General features: G+C 49.6%; 1 protein-coding gene and 1 long non-coding RNA gene across 16 annotated transcripts in view; one reads left to right on the top strand and one right to left on the bottom strand.

Moving 5' to 3' along the window:
* Positions 1-10,885, bottom strand: part of Gtf2ird1 (GTF2I repeat domain containing 1) — a 101,802-nt gene extending 90,917 nt beyond the window's left edge. For 5 of the 15 annotated variants that reach the window (XM_052168231.1, XM_052168241.1, XM_052168227.1 and 2 more), the window contains exon 1: positions 10,622-10,883. The gene's annotated coding sequence lies outside the window, so the exon portion shown is untranslated. Of the gene's footprint in view, positions 1-10,219; positions 10,351-10,621 lie in introns of those variants that run through there. The other 10 variants (XM_052168239.1, XM_052168240.1, XM_052168242.1 and 7 more) reach the window with 4 other exon arrangements.
* Positions 10,886-11,000: 115 nt separating this feature from the next.
* Positions 11,001-15,891, top strand: LOC127672766 (uncharacterized). The gene is made up of 3 exons (XR_007975010.1): positions 11,001-11,175; positions 12,447-12,691; positions 14,684-15,891. It is a non-coding gene; the product is annotated as an uncharacterized LOC127672766 (long non-coding RNA).
* The last annotated feature ends 3,746 nt before the right edge of the window (positions 15,892-19,637 follow it).

Here is a 19,637-nt window from a genome sequence, read left to right as displayed (position 1 = left end):
TGTATGTCTGTGTGGCACAACCACGACACAGGGTCCTATCCAAGTAACTGAGAGGAGCCACAGGCCTGGTGTGGACCACCTATAATCCCATCATTTGGAAAACCAATGCAGGAGGTTAAGAGTTTCAGACCCTTACAAAATGGGCTACTCAGATAGACCCTGTCTCAAACAGAATGGTTAGGAATCTAGCTGTATTGTAGACTGCCTGCCTAGAACCCCCCAGTAAGGTGCAGGAGGAGTGACTTAGAAGTAGAGCCCCTGCCTAGAATCCCCCAGGGAGGGGCTGGGGGCGTGGCTCAGTGATAGAGCCCCTGCCTAGAATCCCCCAGTGAGGGGCTGGGGTGTGGCTCAGTGGTAGAGCCCCTGCCTAGAATCCCCCAGGGAGGAGCTGGGGTGTGGCTCAGTGGTAGAGCCCCTGCCTAGAATCCTCCAGGAAGGGGCTGGGGTGTGGCTCAGTGGTAGAGCCCCTGCCTAGAATCCTCCAGGAAGGGGCTGGGGGCGTGGCTCAGTGATAGAGCCCCTGCCTAGAATCCCCCAGTGAGGGGCTGGGGTGTGGCTCAGTGGTAGAGCCCCTGCCTAGAATCCCCCAGGGAGGAGCTGGGGGCGTGGCTCAGTGATAGAGCCCCTGCCTAGAATCCCCCAGGGAGGGGCTGGGGGCGTGGCTCAGTGATAGAGCCCCTGCCTAGAATCCCCCAGTGAGGGGCTGGGGTGTGGCTCAGTGGTAGAGCCCCTGCCTAGAATCCCCCAGTGAGGGGCTGGGGTGTGGCTCAGTGGTAGAGCCCCTGCCTAGAATCCTCCAGGAAGGGGCTGGGGGCGTGGCTCAGTGATAGAGCCCCTGCCTAGAATCCCCCAGTGAGGGGCTGGGGTGTGGCTCAGTGGTAGAGCCCCTGCCTAGAATCCCCCAGGGAGGAGCTGGGGGCGTGGCTCAGCAATGGGATGTCTGCCAAGCAAATGCGAGGCCATTGGTTCAATGGTGGCGGGGAGGAAGATATCAAAAGGATTTATTCCCAGTCTGAGCCACACCAAGGACAATAATGAGTAGAGGAAACTTGTCTCCAAGGCCTACACACTCTGTCACGCCATCCATGTGACAATCTAGAAATGTTAAGACTAGAGACAGAACGTAACTGTCAGGTATGGCAGCGTGCTACCCACTACAAAGGAACTGAAGGACTGCCCCTTGTCCTGGTTAAGGTGGGATCACGTTGGTTGGTGTGCGTACCAAGAAAGACCTGTGTTGGTACAGGCTTGTCACCAGCTACCCTGCAGCCAGCCCTCCAGAACATACACAGCCATGACCGGTGGGAGGGTCTCCTCCATGCTTCCTACAGAGTACCACTAAGGGCATACACCCTGTGCATTTCCCATTGGCTGGTGGAATGACCAATGAATGGATGAGAAAATAAACACTCCCTTTATTTTCATTTCATTCTCAATGTTTATGTGCATGCACTAACATGAATTTATGTGTACCATGTGTACACATGCAGTACCACAAGGAGGCCAGAGGTGGCGCTGGATAGCCTGGGACTAGAATGTCAGGTGTTTGTGAGCAGAATCAATCCCAGGTCCTCTGTAAGAAGGGCAAAAGCTTTTTAACAGCTGAGCCATCTCTCCAGCCACAATCCCAAAGAGTGGATTTTAGTTTTGAAACAATCTTGCTACACAGCCCAGTTGTGGCCTCAAACTCATAATCCTCCTGCTTCAGTCTTCCAAGTGCTGGGATTCCAGGTCAATGCTACCACAAATAACCCAACTCCCCTCTCAGAGTTATTCTGTCAACAAAAAGATCAGAAGCATTATCGACATATTACATTTGTTATAGTTTTATCATTGATGTGTGTGTGTGTGTGTGTGTGTGCGCGCGCGCGTGTGTAAGGTATGTGCTGGACATTAATATGCCAGGGTACCAAAAAGTTGGTTCTCTCCTTCCATCACATGGGTTCCAAAGCTTTAACTCAGGTCATTAAGTTTGTACATCAAGTGAATGTCTTCACCCGCTGAGCTATCTCCCTGACCCTAGCCCAGTCTACATTTTATAAGAAGCAAATTTCCGGGACAACTGTGGCTCACACATTTAATCCCAGCACTCAGGAGCTGGGGCAGGTGGATCTCTGAGTACGAGGCCAACCTGGTCTACACGAGTTCCAGGATACTCAGGGCTACACAGAGAAACCCTGTCTTAGGGCTTGGGGGGTGGGGGTGGAGGTGGGGCGGGATTTAACCTCATTTTGTACAGCAGGAAGAGATGGGACCTAAATGACGGCACTGAGTTAGATACTGTCACAAGGTTGAAGCCACCCTGTGCGGCAAGGGTAGGTTTTTAAGAAAAGGAAAAGAGAAGCTGGCAAGATGATTCCATGATTGAAAACACTCGCTGCTCTTACAGAGGACCCGAGCTTGTTTCCCAGCATTCATGTCTGGCAGCTCACAACCACCTGTAGGTAACTCCAGCTTCAGGGGAGCTGAGGCTCTCTTCTGAACTCCACAGCCCCCTCCACACATGCGCAAACCCACAGTCACACATCGATAATTCAAAATAAAATCCTGAGCCAGGCAGGGGTGGCGCACACCTTTAATCCTAGCACTTGGGAGGCAGAGGCAGGCGGATTTCTGAGTTTGAGGCCAGCCTGGTCTACAGAGTCAGTTCCAGGACAGCCAGGGCTACACAGAGAAACCCTGTCTCAAAATAAAAATAAAAATAAAATAAAATAAAATAAAATAAAATAAAATAAAATAAAATAAAATAAAATGGAGAGCTAGCACTTGTTCTGTATCCCCCCCCACGTGTGCCTCACACCCATATCAGAGCGTGCGCGCACGCGCGCACACACACACACACACACACACACACACACACCAGCATCAAGAGGCTCCCACAGTGGGTACAGAGAACCTTAACACTTGGCTAGACAGAGCTCTGTGAGTTCAAGGCCATCTTAGTCTACATGGCAAGTTCCAGGTCAGCCAGAGTTATACCCCTCTCAAAAACAAACAAACAAACAAACAAACAAAAACTCTTGCCAGATGTGGATCCCTTAACCCTCAAACTAAAAATCTTCATTCATGAATTCTTACCCAGCCCGCAGTATTCACTTTTAGCCACAGTAAACAGGCAGAGACAGCTGCTGTGCCATTTCATGTCCCCACAGCAGAAGCAGCCTCTCTCCAGCCTGTGACCATCACAGGAAGAGACGTGAGTGACACCCCATCTTGACACTGAAATGAGGAGAGGAAAGAAACTAAACTGTCTCCTGGTATTCCGTTTTGGCTTTATAAATCTTTTAAGGCAGGGCCTTACCACATAGCTGACCCCGAACTCACAATGTAGACTAGTCTGGGCCCTGAATTTAGAGATTCTTGTGCCTCTGCCTCCCAGACATAGACCCCAAAACAAGAGGTTTTCACACTTGGGATCTAAGAGCCCTAAATCTTCATGTCACCCAGACACCTCTGGAGAAGTCAACCACTCCTCCACTTTAGTTAAAACTCCACTAAAGAAGTTAAAAACACCAGATGGGATGGCTCCAGGTTAGGGCACCTGCCACCAGGCTGATGTTCAACCAAGTTCAGTTTTATGAACCACGAGGTGGGAGGAGGGAACAACCTCCTGTTTTCTGAGCTTCACATGCAAGCTGTGACATGTGAACATGCATGCACACATGTGTGTGAGCACCCATGCATGTACAGACATGCATTCATGCAGGCGCACGCACACACACACACATACACACACACATATACAAAGTGCTTGCAGCACAAACATGAAAGTCTAAGTTCAAGTCCCAGAGCCCACTGTAAGAAAAAAAAAGATGAAGAGTTGGTGAGATGGCTTAGCTGTTAACCGTCCTGGTGTGAGTTCAATCCCCAGGACCCATATAGTTGAAGGAGAGAACCAATACCTGAAAGTTATTCTCTGAACTGTACACAAGCACCCTGGTGCACTTGCCCATGATATACACACAATAATAACTAAAGGAGGGGGTAGGCATTTGTAATCCCAGCACTGAGAAAACAGAAACAGGCAGGTTCCCAGGGCTTACCAGTTAGTCAGAAAAACTTACTCGGCAAGTTCTAGGCCAGTGAGAGACTCTGTCTCAAGAGTCAAGGTGAAGGTGCTGGAGAAATGGCACAGCAGCTAAGGGCATGTACTGAATATACAAGGGGCCCCAAGTTTAGTTCCCAGAATCCATGTGGCAGGTGGCTCACAACCACCTGTAACTACAGTTCCAGGAGATCCATCCCCTCTGTCTTCCAAATGCCCACACATGAATGTACACACACACACACAAATAAATCTAGACAAATGAAACAAAAGTGGAAAAAACAATACAAGACAGACTCAGGTCCTAAGAAACAAAATACCCAAGGTTGTTAACCTCTGGCCTATTCTTCCCCTCTTCCCCCCCCCCCCCCCACACACACACAATTAAGAGAACTATATATCAAGCCAGCTTGCTCTAACTGTCCCGGGAGCCGTAAGGTGACCCCAGCCCACTCCTCTGCCGGCATACCCTCAGTCCCCTATAGGACAAAGCTATAGGAATAGCAGATAAACCCTATAAAGTAATTTTAATCCACGAACATGGCTGCTCTGGCAAGGGACCATATACAAAGATGTGATCCAGCTGGCACGCAGACACACCCTGAATTACAGTATGATCTGGCTGGAATACAGACACACCCTTAGCACACACCTTTAATCCCTAATGATGAAGGTAAGGTTAGTTTGTAGGAGGAAGCAGCCATGTTTGAAAGTGGTGTGTAACTGAGAGGCAGTCAAAGTGAGGAATCAGAAAAAGATTTGACAGAATGAGTCAGAGAAGGAATACTCCCAACTCTCAGCACAGGAAAGAGAGGCTACGTAAGAGCAGTGAGAGAAAAAAAAAGGTGTTTTGTATGTGTGTGTATGTGTGTGTGCATGTGTATGTGTGTATGTGTGTTTGTGTATGTGTGTGTATGTGTGTGTTTGTATGTGTGTGTGTGTATATACACATATACGTGTACCCTGGTACACTCATGAAGTTGATTCTTGGGGGGTCAGGGGTCAGTTCTTATACAGCAACATGGCTGCTCTGGCTAAGGTTCACTTCCAAAGACCTTCTAGGTCTCTATGACCCAGTTAGAACGCAGACACACCCTGAATTACAGTATGATCTGGCTGGAATATGGGCATGCCCTTAGTACACACCTTTAATCCCTAACAATGAAGGTAAGGTTAGTTAGTAGAAGGAAGCAGCCATGTTTGAAAGTGGTGTGTAACTGAGAGGCAGTCAAAGTGAGGAATCAGAAAAAGATTTGACAGAATAAGTCAGAAATAGGAGATGCCCAACTCTCAGCACAGGGAAGAGAGGCTACGTAAGAGCAGTGAGAGAAAAAAGAGGTGTTTTGTGTGTATGTGTATGTGTGTGTATGTGTGTTTGTGTATGTGTGTATGTGTGTGTTTGTGTATGCGTGTGCATTTGTGTATGTGTGTGTATGTGTATGTTTGTGTGTGTGTGTTTGTGTGTGTATGTGTGTATGTGTTTGTATGTGTGTGTGTGTGTGCGCGTGCGCGCGTTTGTGATTTGTGCATGGCAGTTTTACCAAGATAGTTTTTACAGAGGCAGGTGGCAGAGAGGACAAGCTAGACACAGGTGAAGACAGAACGAGCCAGAGAATGAGAAGGAGCCTGAAGACTATTGCCGAAGTTAGTGTGAGGCCAGGCAGAGCAACTCAGGCAGAAGCCAAGAGAAGCTGGAACAAATCAGTCAGCTTCGAAGAGTAGACTGTAAGGAAGCTGCCGGGTGTAGACCTAGGGATAGTTAGAACAGAGAAGGAAAAGGCTCTGGGCTCAGCCCAAGCCATGTACTCATAAAGCTTGGGTAAGTCTCTCATCTCATCCCTTCATCTGAGGAAATAAAAGCGACACTTACAAAACCCCAAGATCTCCAGTTCAGGGTGCTCTATAAATGAACAGTAGCTCTCAGTAGGATTGTGTCATCCCTGATTTATCTTCAGTCCAAATTTAACCAGGCGTCCTTATTTTTATTGGCTAAATCTGGACTTCAGAAGCAGGTGGTCCTGAAGGGAGGAGACAGGTGGACCTGCAAATAGCCCCAGGGCCACCAGGTTCCACTCAGGGTCAGGAAGAAAGGTGCTTGCAATGAAGAGTCCTACACTCCCTGTGGGGACTGCTCCATGAGTCCTTCCACACCCACAGAAGGATAAAGTCCATCCACTGAAGAAAACCTAAACCGTCTCCACAGAGCCCGCACTGAGCCCCTGTCCATTACCATCCCCTAGGACACTGTGTCTGAAACCGACTTAGCATCCAATCACAGACCAGGTCAGCTCGGTCCTTAGAGAGCCTAACCACGGCCAGGCACAGGTGCAGGGGCAAAGATTCCTCTTGGGTCATAGGGCAAAGCAGGAGGTGAACTGCAAGGGGGAACCCAGGCCGGGCCCCCCCAGCTTGCCATGCTGCTCCTGTCCTCCCGCAGTTAACAACCACTGAACATAAATAACCATCAAAACAGGAAGACCAAAAGGTAGACAAGACAGCCGTGAAGAGCTGCCCGTAGGAAGAACAGAGAAGTATTGTGGGACAGGACCCATTTAGAAGGAGTTGAACAATTACTCCTTCTCAGGGGTCATCTAAGGCACAGATACTTACATTATGATTCATAACAGTAGCAAAGTCACAGTTATGAAGTAGCAACAAAAATAATTTAATGGTTGGGGGGAATCACCACAACATGAGGAACTGAATTAAGGTGTCTCGGTGTTAGAAAGGTAGAACCAGGGCCGGACATGGTGGTACATGCCTATAATCCCAGCACTTGGGAAGCAGAGGCAGAAGGATTTCTGAGTTCGAGGCCAGCCTGGTCTACAGAGTGAGTTCCAGGACAGCCAGGGCTATACAGAGAAACCCTGTCTCAAAAAACAAAAAAACAACAACAACAAACAAAAAAAGAAAGGTAGAACTACTGTTTTAGCGTGTGTGTGTGTGTGTGTGTGTGTATTTGAGTGTGCACATGCACGCGCACGTGAGTGCAAGCAGAGGCCAGAGGTCAACTTCAAGGATGGCTCCTCTAGAGGCATCTCTAGATTTTGTGTTTGGTTTGTTTTTGAGACAAACCAATCTCAATATTACCCCAGCTGGCCTGAAACTCTCTACGTTACGTAGACCAGGCTGGCCTCGAACCCAGAGAGATTCATCCCCAGGCAATGGCCACACCACCACTCCCAACTGCCTTGGTTTTTTTAGTTTAAGACCAGGCCTTTCTCTGGGACTGACATTCACCAAATGGGCTACGTGGACTGGGCAGCGAGCCCCGTGGGTCCATCGGTCTCTGTCTACCCAGTACTGGAATGTCATACATGACGGCCATGCCTGCTTTTTTACATGGGAGCTAGGCTTGCTCTTAGATCCTCATGATTAGGCGCCAAGCACTATGTCCCCAGCTCCAATTAAGGCTATCAGGCCACAACGTGCCTGCGGGTCAGCGCTCTCCGGCTCCCAGAGGCCCGAAATCTACCCCTCTCCAGGCTCAACCTCCTCTGGAGGTCTCTGCTGGGACCACTCTACTCTGGTCTATGTCTCCGCCTCTCTTCATCTGGGAGTGTCCTTATGCAGTCGGAGCTCAGGCAGAACACTTGCCTGCAATCCTAGTACTTGGGAGGGCTGAGGCAGGAGGATCATGAGTTCAAGGACAGCCTGAGCTACATAATAAGATCCTGCTTAAAAAGAAAGAAAAGGAAAAAAAAAAAAAAACAACTCTGTGTGAGGTCTGAGTTCTCAGCCAGGCTCCCACTCTGTTCTGTGGGACTTCTGAATTAACCCCCACAGATCTTGCTTTTCAAGTGTCCATCAAGGTTTCTGCACACCCCCGGCAGCTGGCTTGTCCCAAAGAACCTGGCTTGTGTCAATGGCTGCTTCACACACACACACACACACACACACTCACACACATTCCTGAACACAGAGGTGCAGTAAGACTGGGAAACAGTGAGAGACTTGTATTTAGGGGAATGCACAGGTCGGAGTAATTGACGGGGTGTCCCTTGGGAACCAGGAATGAAAGATGTCCCAGAAAAAACTAGGACTATTATCATGGTGTAATCCTAGCATTTGGGAGACTGAGGCAGAAGGACTGCCCTGAGTTCCAGGTCAGCCTGAACTATAAAGTAATTAGCCTGGGACCACAGAGCATGTGTCAGCCTACAGACACACACACACACACACACACACACTCAATCATTCATTCCGACATGCAGTCGCTCAACAAGTGTGTGTGTGGCTACCCTTCATTCCCACTTATATCTAGTGTAACCAAAAGGACACACAAGCTAAACAGGCTCAGGAGAAAGCCAGGACGGAAAGGAAACACAGATGTGGCAGGCTCTTGGGACCAAGCGTAACTAGCCAGGTCTTGAAGTTCAAAAGAAAAGAGAAAAATACTGCACACTTATACAGCGCCCCCTAAGTCAGGCCGACTGAAAGGTCCCCCAAGTGATACCAGGCTGTCACAGGTGGGCCAACGTGAGAAAAAAACCAGGGTCCAGGCCAGGAGATGCTGTCTGTGGTCCCGAGGCCACACTCAGAACATGGTGAATCCCCCTCCCCAAGCCTTCCCACCAGGGAAGCTCGACTCAGGTCTCCAACAACCCAGCTATTACCCGAGCAAGCGTGCACGCACCCCGATCTTTGCACACGCCGCAACTGAGCAGCTGCTTACGAGACCTCTATTATTATGTCTGCCTTTCGGACTATTTCCAAGTACCAAGCCGTAGACTGCCGCGTGTCAGAGGCTCCTTCGAGCCAGCCTTCAGTGATAACTAAAATGGCAATTGGTACCCTGGAAATGAATGACCCTTCTTCTGCCCTGCATCTAGACAACAAAGCACTCGCTTAAGTTAGGCATGCCCCTCAAGAGACTGTCCCCAAGACCAAACTCTCAGGGCCAATAACCAGCCAAGGGAAGCTACACAGATCCGGTCCTTCCTTGTTTCCTGGGCTAGAATCCACTGGGACCCTTTGGAGTTGGAACTGGCAATTTCTAGGTCATCCTCAGAGCTGGCTATAGAATGAGATACAGTGCAAGCCTTCCACAGCCCAGCAGGCTGGGGGGGGGGGGGTCTGACACCCCCCCCCCCCAACACACACACACACACTTCTCCATGCTAGGCCTGTTTCTAGGTCTACTGGTAGATTTTCTAAAGAGGCCAAAGTCGATCTCACACACTCCTGGAGTCGCAAGCAGGTGACTTACGAAGGAGAGGCATGGGATAGCATCGGCACCCCCCATTTCGATGCCCCCACTGCCCAGCCCCTCCCAGCTGCCAGCCGCCAGCCTCCTTCGACTTCCTCTTGCTCCAAATAGAATAAATAATCGATGTCGGTGCCCTTTCCCTCTGGGAATGACGCTGCTAAAATAAATGAACGGATCAGGGCACCTCCCAAGGCCAGAGGTCTTGGAGGGCCCCAACAGAGGAACAGGGAGCACTGACCACTGCGCTCCCGGGAGCGGCCCTGCAGTCTGAGCCCCTTGTGAATCCCCCGCCTTTGCAGCCTTCACGCCCCACATTCCAGACACGCACTCCATCGCTGAGCCCAGCTCCTGAGTTCTTTCGCTTCCCCAGGATGGGGACCCAGGAACTGCCACCTCTAGTCTACTCCAGGGAGGACGGGTCGCCAGACCAGATGCCAAGCTGGAGCTCCGCTCGCCTCCTGACAGAGCAGCCAAACTCTGAGAGCCACGGTCCCCCCAGTTTCCCTGGGTCTTAGAGGCCAGGAAAAGGTCGCCCTCTCAGCTCCCGGACCGGCTGCAAAGCTGGGTGTCACACCGGTCGCGATCACTCCTAGAGACTCCGGATGGGGAGACTCTAAGCACCCTTCGGCCCCTCCCCCTCCTCTTCAAGAACTCAGAGACCACCCACAGCCCAAGCTCCCTCAAACTTGTTCCTTGGCACCCTCTGTGCCCCTTTAACTGCCACCCTAAGTCTCTTTGACTCGCCCCCAAGCATCCAAAGAGGTCCGGCTCCGGCTCCCACCACGCAAACCAGACCCTTTACAGGATGATCCCCCCCCCCCCCCAAAAAAAGAAACCACCACTCTGGGGCAGTGCTCGGACTCAGCTTGAGCGTTGGAAAACGGGAGAGGACAGCGGGTGGGGGGAGGAAAGCTTCTTTCCGACGCCCCCTCCACCAACCTCCCCCGACAGGGCACACCACTGACCTCATTCGCCCGACTGTATCCAGGCCTGCTGGGCTCCAGGCCAGTGGGGCGCTTCTCTCTCCACCTCCAGGGAATTCGAGGGTGAGAGGGGTGTCTGCTTTCCCCGATTCCAGCAGGTATCCGGAGGGAAGAAGCTGACCATCCCAACCCATCCCCCTCCAAACTCGAATTATAATCCCGATCACGTGCACACACACCCCCAAAAGGCGGGCCTTAGAATTGAGACACCTGGAGGGGGAGGGGAAGGGACCTCCCATGCACACAACGCACTGAGGTTTGGGGGGGGGGTTGCAAAATAAGGGCTCAGAACCAAAGCAAGCTCCAGAGCACCCCCTCTCCATCAGCCTCCCTCCCATCCCCCACTCCCACCCCCACCCCCAGTCAAACTTTCTCCTTTTTTACCTTGCAGGATCCCCAAGCGCTCCGGGCGCCCCGGCCCGGGCCCGGTGGCCAGGACTCGGTAGATCCAGTCGCCTCTGGTTGCTGAGTTAATAATCCGGGAATGGGGGACAGGATCAGTGGAAGGGAGGGAGGGAAGGAGGGAGGACGCGGTGCGGGCGGCCGGCCGGGGGCTGCGCGGGGCCCCCACCCCCGGCGCGGGCTGCGGCGGAGGGCGGGGCGCGGAGCGAGCGCGAAGCCGAGCCCGGGCTCTGGGAGGTTCTCTCTTTGTTCTGTAATCCCAGTAAGATTGCCAGCCATTCGCCCCGGCCCTAATCCCAGCCCCGCGCAACACCACCCTCCATTGGCTGTCATTTACATACGGGATTAGCCCGCACGGCCCGCCCCGTGCCACCGTGGGGGAGGACTCACAACCTCGGGGCCTCGAGACTCCCCCAGCCACGGATTAGAACCCCCTCCCCGGAGAGACCAGAATACATCAAGGTCACCCAGAGGACGCCTGGAGGATCCCTAGGTGGTTTGCCCTGCTGGTCACTCTTATGCCTGGAGTAGCCAAGGTTAGGAGGGAGGGACCCCAGGTTTCTACCTTGGAGGGCCAGGCCCAGGCCCTTTTATTTATTTATTTATTTATTTTATTTCGGAATCCCATAAAGCCCTGGTTACAGTCAAACTGTTTTAGGGTCCTGAACACTCAGGAGCTGAAAATGAAGATAACCTGGAACCCCTGATCCCCCTGGCTCTACCTTCGAGCCCTGGGATTATAGCCTATACCTGGGAAGACTCGAACCCAGAGCTTTCTGTACGTAAGGCAACCATTCTACTTATACAACTACACCCAAAAAAAAAAAAAAAACCCTTCTTGTTGTTATTTTAGGACAGTTTCACTTACCCAACACCTGCCTCAAACTCTCTATGTAGTTGAGGATGACCTTGAACTCCTGACTCTCCCACCTCTACTTCCAAATCCTGGGATTACAGGTGAGGGCAACCACACAGAGTTTTGGGACCTGAGTTTTATTTTACCCTCCATCTGATCTCCTGTATACTATTAAATGGGGGAGGGGGACACCCCCAACCTCCCCAAAGCCATATGCCCCAAGTCAACCCAGCAGTTGGTAACCAGGTAACACCCCCTCCCCCCCCTCCCCCCCCCACCCCGCAATCTTCAGTTAGGCCTTTGCTGGAATAGGCACAGCAGAGAGGCAGGTACCAGACAAGTCCCCAAACCACCCAGGGAGACTGTGCCCCAAATTCAGTATGATAAAGGTAAACAGATATAGGACAGACATGGTGGAATATGCCTGTAGTCTCAGCACTCAGGAAGCTGAGGCAGGAGGATCGTGAGTTCATGGCAGACTGAGCAGCATAGAAAATTCTAGGCCAGTCTGAACTTAGAGAATCCTTGTTTAAAAATAAACAAAAGCATATAATATATAATATATAATATATAATATATATTATATAATATATAATATATATTATATAATATATAATATATAATATATAATATATAATATATAATATATAATATATAATATATAATATATAATATATAATATATAATATGACATGTAATAGGTAATATATAATATGTAATGTGCAATATATAGTATATAATATATAATGTATAATATAATATATGATATATACATACATACACATATACACATATATACATATATACATATATATACATATATACATACATACATATATACATATATACATATATAAAAATCCTTGTTTAAAAATAAATAAATAAAATTATATACAATATATATAAACATATATATATTAAAGAGCTAAGCTTATTTATCTATAATCCTAGAGCCTGAAAGTTTGAAGCAAGAGGATGTCTGAGAGTCGGAAGCCTGGCTGGCCCGTAAGATCCTGTCTCAAAAGTGAAAACACTCTCACACCCGGTGAGTTAGGGCTATAGCTCAGCCCGTGAGTGGAATGGCTGGTGCGCGTGCTTGAAGCCCTGGGTTTGACCTTCAGCCCCACATAAAACCGGATGACATGGCACAGACACGGACAGGAGGACGGGAAGGACAAAGTCATTCTAAGAACAAAGTAAGTTTGAGGGCACCCTGGGCTACATGATATGTGGTCATAAAAACAAACAAGAATCTACAAGAGTAGAGACAGGGGGCAGACAGAGGGTGGACGGGTGGGGGGAATAAAATATGTAGTGTAAAAAAATTAATTAATTTCTAAAAAAAAGAATCTACAAGATCCTGCCAGGCAGTGGCGGCACACGCCTTTAGTCCCAGCACTTGGGAGGCAGGAGGATCTCTGAATTCAAGACCAGCCTGGTCTACAGAGTGAGTTCCAAGACAACCAGGGCTACACAGAGAAACCCTGTCTTGAACCAAAACAAGACAAAAAGAATCAACCAGATCCTGACAGAACCTACCTGGTCCCTTTCCAGATCTCCTCATATGTACACATTAAGCCCAGACCTTAGTGACAAACTAAGTGACCTTGGATGACTGTCTCTGGGGACAGGCTCACAAGCGTCCTCAGTGGGCCAACCAGAAGAGCTCTTGGGCCTACAGAGGGGTCTGGGCAGGGCACCAGGGATCAGAAACAAGGCCATAGGTGATGAGCCCCTAGAGACCTGCTAAAGCCTCGGGGCCACCTAACCAGGCCCTCTGACCCACTTGCGCGGTGCTTGCCCTGGTTTGACACCAGAGCCAGTGCAAATATCAACGATCTGGCCACTGGGGGTGTGTGAGTTCAAATCCTGCTTCTATCCAAGTGACCCGGGACTGGCCTTCGCAGTTTCCCCTGTCTGGGTTTCCACTTCCCCCTTGCCATAGCCTCTCTGCCAGCTACGGCCTGACTCCCACCCCCACCGTGTAGAATGCCGAGAGCAGCCATCGCTTATTAAATGTCTGCTAGATACAAGTCACATTCCATGTAATCTCTATGTCTTTTGGGTACTGGGGACATGCCTGCTATTTCAGCTCTTCAGGGACTGAGGCAGGGGATTCAAAAATTCATTGTCTGGCAAGATGGCTCAGTGGGAAGCCTGAGGTCCTAAGTTTGATCCCCAGGACCCCCCACGTGGAAGGCAAGAGTCAACTCCTTCAAGTTGCCCTCTGACCTCCACTCCTGGGCCATGACACATGAACGTGCGTATGTAAACTCAGACACACAGATTTAAAAGTTGGAAGCTACCCCAGGCTGCATAGTGAAAACTTGCCTTAAGATGAAAGGGGTTTGCTGTGGGGGACTTATGAGTTTAGTCTCAGCACTTGGGAGACAAAGGCAAGTGGATCTCTGTGAGTTCAAAGCCAGCCTGGTCTACAGAGTGAATTCTAGGACAGCCAAGAAGGGGGACATCCCCTTCTCTGAGGAGAAGGAGGGGATAATGGGGGAAGGATTTGTAAGAAGAGGAACTGGGAAGAGGGGTGTAAAGTGAATTAAATAAATAAATAAATAAATAAATATAAAAGTTTTTTTAAAAAAAGATGAAAAGAGTCTGAGATGATAGCTCAGTTGCTTAGACTCTTGTTTTCTTTATAAGCACAAGGATCTGAGTTTGGTTCCTACAACCCAGGCAAGAAGCCAGACGTGCAGTCTGAAGAGATGGCCCAGCAGGGAAGAGCACATGCACATGCGTGCTGGTAGAGAACGCAAGCTCAGTCCTCAGCACCCACTCTGGGCTTCTCACAACTCAGCTCCAGGAAATCCAACACCTACACATGCGCGTGCGTGTATGCGTGCACAAGTGCGTGTACTCGCACACCCACGGACACACGCATATAGACACATCCTTTTACATTAAATTTAAGGTTTTTGTTATTATTGTTGTTCTTGTTGTTGCTGTTGTATTAAGCTGGACGCAGCTGCCTATGCCTTTAAAGCCGGCATTGGCATATAGAAACAGGAGGATACCTGGGGCCTTGCTGGCCAGCCAGCCTAACTGTGTCAGCTCTAGGAACAGATGAGAGAGAGAGAGAGAGAGAGAGAGAGAGAGAGAGAGAGAGAGAGCTAGGGAGATGACTAAGTCAATAACAGGCTTGCCCCATTAGCCTCACAACCTGATTTCAATTCCAGGAACCCACTTAAAAACAGACACCAGCCATCTTTAATCCCAACACTCAGGAGGGAGAGGCAGGTGGATCTTTATGAGTTCGAGTCCAGCCTGGTCTACAGAGCAAGTTCCAGCGCAGCGAGGGATACAGAGAGAAACCCTGTCTCGGACCTGCCCCACCCTGACCCCCACGCCGCCTATTAAAGAAGTGGTATATACATTGCAGGGTCTATCAGACAGGTAGAGGTGAGGCCCGTCTTCTCTCCTCTCCGTGTGCCCAGTGTGTCCCCATTCTCTCACATGAATGTGCATACAAACACACATGTGCACATGCATGAGCAAACTCAGTGGAAAATAGGGGAACATGCCTGCATGCACACACATGCAAACATACTCATGAATACAAGCATATCACACATACACACATATGCACACACACATGTATACAAGTACACACACACACACACACACACACATGAGAAAATTAGGAGGGTGTGGGAAGGGAGAGGAGGCCCCTGGAATCTGGTTGAAGCCTCTTTCTCCAACTGAGACTGCAAGGCTCCAACACAGGCAGCGTTTGGCTGAGACTTCTCTCCTTCCAGCCCCAAACCTGTAATTTTCTATCAGTCTCACATTAAAGCCCTTGGGTAAGTAACCCCAGTGGCTCCTTGTTTTACCTTGTCAGCTTATCTTTCTGCCCAAGGTCCCTGTCCTAGAATTCCGATTATCAAAGGCACCTGCTACCAAGCCTCAAAACCCAAGTTTGAGTCCCTGGGATACATACTGGAAGGAAAAAAAAATTCCCACAAGTTGTCTGTCCTCTGACCTCCAAGTTAGGGTGCCGGAGCATGCGCAAATGTATTCAAATGAATAAATAAATGTAAAAGAAAAATTAAGAGGGGGGAGAAAGTTGCTTAGCAACCCTTTGAGATGCTGAGAGCCATCGAAATGGTATATTTGTCTACTCCTAAGATATTTAAGTGCGACTCGTCCATGAGGAGCCCGCATCCAGACTCTTTGTTATGTGTGTCATGTGTCTTAATTTCCCTTAAATGAATACCTTTCTCTCCCCCGCAGCTCCCCATCACCCATTTAGGCAGGGTCTACGGAGCCCTGGCTAGCCTGGAATTAGGTTAAGCATGCTGACCTCAAACTCACAGAGATCCTCCTGCCCCAGCTTCCCAAGTACTGAGATTAAAGGCATGGGCACCACACCTGGATCCTCTTTCAATTTTTAATAAACTCCAACTCTTCTTCACACTGGCTCATCTTCCAATTCTTTTCTTCCCTAAAACAAGGGTCTGCTTTTCCCTGAGAGGAAGCCCATAAAATACTCAAGGAGGTTGGGTGGTGGTGGCGGCGGTGGCGCACGCCTGTAATCCCAGTACTTGGGAGGCAGAGGCAGGTGGATTTCTGAGTTCGAGGCCAGCCTGGTCTACAGAGTGAGTTCCAGGACAGCCAGGGCTACACAGAGAAACCCTGTCTCCAAAAAAAAAAAAAAAAAAAAAAAAAACCCAAGGAGCTCAGCGGTCTGGTGAGGGGCCACACCATGGTCCCGGCTGCCTCTGCTGGTCTGTTGGTTTCTAGAAGGTTTCTCCACCCCAAATCCTAGAGCTGAGGGCCCTGCAGTGTTGTGGCCTGAGACCCTCTGAACTCAACACTGAGGTCTGCCATCTGGCAGCAGGAATAGAAGGAAAGTTGGGCCTCTGGGTTCCCACTACCTTCCAGAAAGGCCCAATGGACAGTCATAGATTTCCATTTCCAGGCAAAGAGCAGGGAACAGTACAATAGAAACCTTGCCCTGCGGGGCTGGAGAAGTGGCTCAGCGGTTAAGAGCACCGACTGCTCTTCCAAAGATCCTGAGTTAAATTCCCAGCAACCACATGGTGGTTCACAACCATCCATAACAAGATCTCACTCCCTGGAGTGTCTGAAGATAACTACAGTGTACTTACATATAATAAATAAATAAATCTTTAAAAGAAGGAAAAAAAAAAAAGAAACCTTGCCCTGCTACATCCAATATTCCACTTGGTCATGTGATAGAGACTTCTGTTGTCGGGCTTTTTTTTTCTTTTTTTCTAAGACACGATTTCTCTGTGTAGCCCTGGGTGTCTTAAACTCACTCTGTAGACCAGGCTAGCCTTAAACTCAGAGATCCGCCTGCCTCTGCCTCCTGAGTACTGGTATTAAAGGCATGCAGTATGCCTGTGTGTGTGTGTGTGTGTGTGTGTGTGTAACCAGATATCATGTTCCCCGCTGGCCTGAAAACCATTCTCCTGCACACACCTCCTAAGAGTACCTGGTTCATGGGCTCTGGCCCTCTACCCACTGAGACGCATTCCACACCCCACTGGCTGTTTGTAAAAGTGGGTGTATTGGGACACCTTGCTTCCCCGTCACCCCACGAGCTCCTGGGACAGACAAGCTCTGCCCTCTCCCTGCTGGTCAGCAGGGTCGACTGTCCACAGGACCCCGTCTCTGGCCCCGCCCAGACCTGGGTCTCTGGCCTCCAATAGGCCAGCCTGAGTTCTGTTGATGCCAGGCTGGACAGCCTACATCCATTGCTCCTCGCTTCCTGGAGTTAGGCAACCAGGATGGAATGGACGCACACAGGTGACTGGTTACCCCGTCTGAACTCAGAGGAAGCCCGAGGCTGGACTCCTTAGGATGAGCCCACAAGAGGTCAAAAGGTGAGAGCAGGGAACCAGAGGGCTTACAGGTTGGGAAGCTACAGGTCGAAGAAGTAGGGCGGTTCTGCCGCAGCCTGGGAGCGAGCAGCAGGGCTGCCCCTCAGGGCTCCTCAGACTTCTGCCTTTCCTTTTTGACACCGCCGGTGGCTTTTCTGCTGTCTTCAGGATCAGGAGTTTATCAGATAATTAACTGTTTATCTATCCTTTTAAAAATGAAATCTTTGGGGTGGGAGAGAAGGCTCAAGTCAAGAGCACTGGCTGGAGCTGGAGAGATGGCTCAGCGGTTAAGAGCACTGGCTGCTCTTCCAAAGGTCCTGAGTTCAAATCCCAGCCACCACATGGTGGCTCACAACCATCCATAATGAGATCTGATGCCCTCTTCTGGAATGTACTTACATATAATAAATAAATACATCTAAAATAAATAAGGACACTGGCTGCTCTTCCAAAGGTCCTGAGTTCAATTCCCAGCAACCACAGGGTGGCTCACAATCATCTGTAATGGGATCTGATGCCCTCTTCTGGTGTGTCTGAGGACAGCTGCAGTGTGCTCATACATAAAATAAATAAAATAATTCTTTTTTTTTTTAAATCTTAAGGGCTGGAGAGATGGTCAAGGTACCTGTTCCGTAAGACTGATGAGTTGAGTTTGGCTCCAGGACCCATATGATGGAAGGAGAGAACCAGTTCCTATTTGCTGCTCTCTGACTTCCACAAGTGCTCAGTGACATCCCCCAATCCCTAAATAAATATTTAAACTTAAAACATTAAAAACTTAAAAAAATATTTTTAAATAAAAAAGAAACTTAGACAAGCCTGTTGGCAAATGTTTGCAATCTCGGAAGTTGAGAGAGTGAGACAGGAGGATGGCTGCGAGTTCAACACCTGCCTAAGCTACATAGAAGCACTCTATCTCAATAAAACAAAAAATAGGAGTTGGGGTGTATGTAGCTCAGTAGGTGGAAGACTTGCCTAGGAGGAACAAAGTCCTGGGCCATCATCAGTTCTACATAAACTATGGATGGCGGCACACTTCTGAGATCTCCGCACTTGGGAAGTAGAGGCAGGAAGATTAGGAATTCACGGTTATTTTTAGCTATGTAACTAGTCCAAGCCAACACGAGATACATGAGACTCTGTCTCACAAACATACTTTATAAATAAAGTAAATATGAAAATGAGATAAAGAGTCAAGAATGTAACTTAGCAGAATGCCTGCCTAGAATCCCCCAGGGAGGGGTTGGGGGCGTGGCTCAGTGGTAGAGCTCCTACCTAGAATCCCCCAGGGAGGGGCCGGGGGGTGTGGCTCAATGGTAGAGCACCTGCCTAGAATCCACCAGGGAGGGTCTAGAGCGTGGCCAGTGGTAAAGCTCCTGGTTAGAATCCCCCAGGGAGGGGCTGGGGGCGTGGCCAGTGGTAGAGCCCCTGCCTAGAATCCCCCAGGGAGGGGCTGTGGGCGTGGCCAGTGGTAAAGCTCCTGGTTAGATACCCCCTCAGTGAGAGGCTGGAGCACAGCTTACTGCAGAGCACACGCTGAGAATGTGCTGAGATTTCCTCCTTTATACCATAGATAAAACAAACCAGAAGAGGTAAAGAGACAAAATCTGGGGCAGTATCGCCGCCATTATCCATCCAGCGGAATAAGGGAGACGACACGGGAGACTCTTCTCAAAGTAGTTTATTCAGGAAACCTTACATCAGGAAGCCCCTAATCCTAGCCCGCGCTGCGAGTATCGGGCGTAGGCCTGGGGGATTAAAAAACACAGGCACGGGTCATTCTGCAAGGAGAATGCCCAAGCCTTACTGAGAGACCAGCAATATAAATACTAGAGGCCAGGGAAGGGAACAGGAAAAATCAATTATAGCCATAGGTCAGGCACCTGGGAAGTCCTTACGTACCACACCGGGCAGGAAGGCAGGAATCAAGCTAAGCCACGGGATGTTTTGCTCTCAAGAAACCTGTGCAAACAGCTCAGCTGGGGGCGTTGAGCCAAGCTCTCTGGTTCCCAACAGGGCAGGAGAGATTGTCAGCAGTTAAGAGCACTGCCTGCTCTTCCAGAGGTCCTGAGTTCAAATCCCAGATGGCTCACAACCATCTGTAATGGCAGCCAATGCCTTCTGGAGTGTCTGAAGACAACGGCAGTGTACTCATATATATAAAATAATAAATAAATCTTTTTTTTTTTGGATTTGGTTTTTTCGAGACAGGGTTTCTCTGTGAAGCCCTGGCTGTCCTGGAACTCACTCGGTAGACCAGGCTGGCTCGAACTCAGAATTCTGCCTG

This window comes from Apodemus sylvaticus, chromosome 22 (assembly GCF_947179515.1).
Source record: "Apodemus sylvaticus chromosome 22, mApoSyl1.1, whole genome shotgun sequence".
Lineage (NCBI taxonomy): Eukaryota > Metazoa > Chordata > Mammalia > Rodentia > Muridae > Apodemus > Apodemus sylvaticus.
This window is presented reverse-complemented; position numbering and strand designations above follow the sequence as displayed.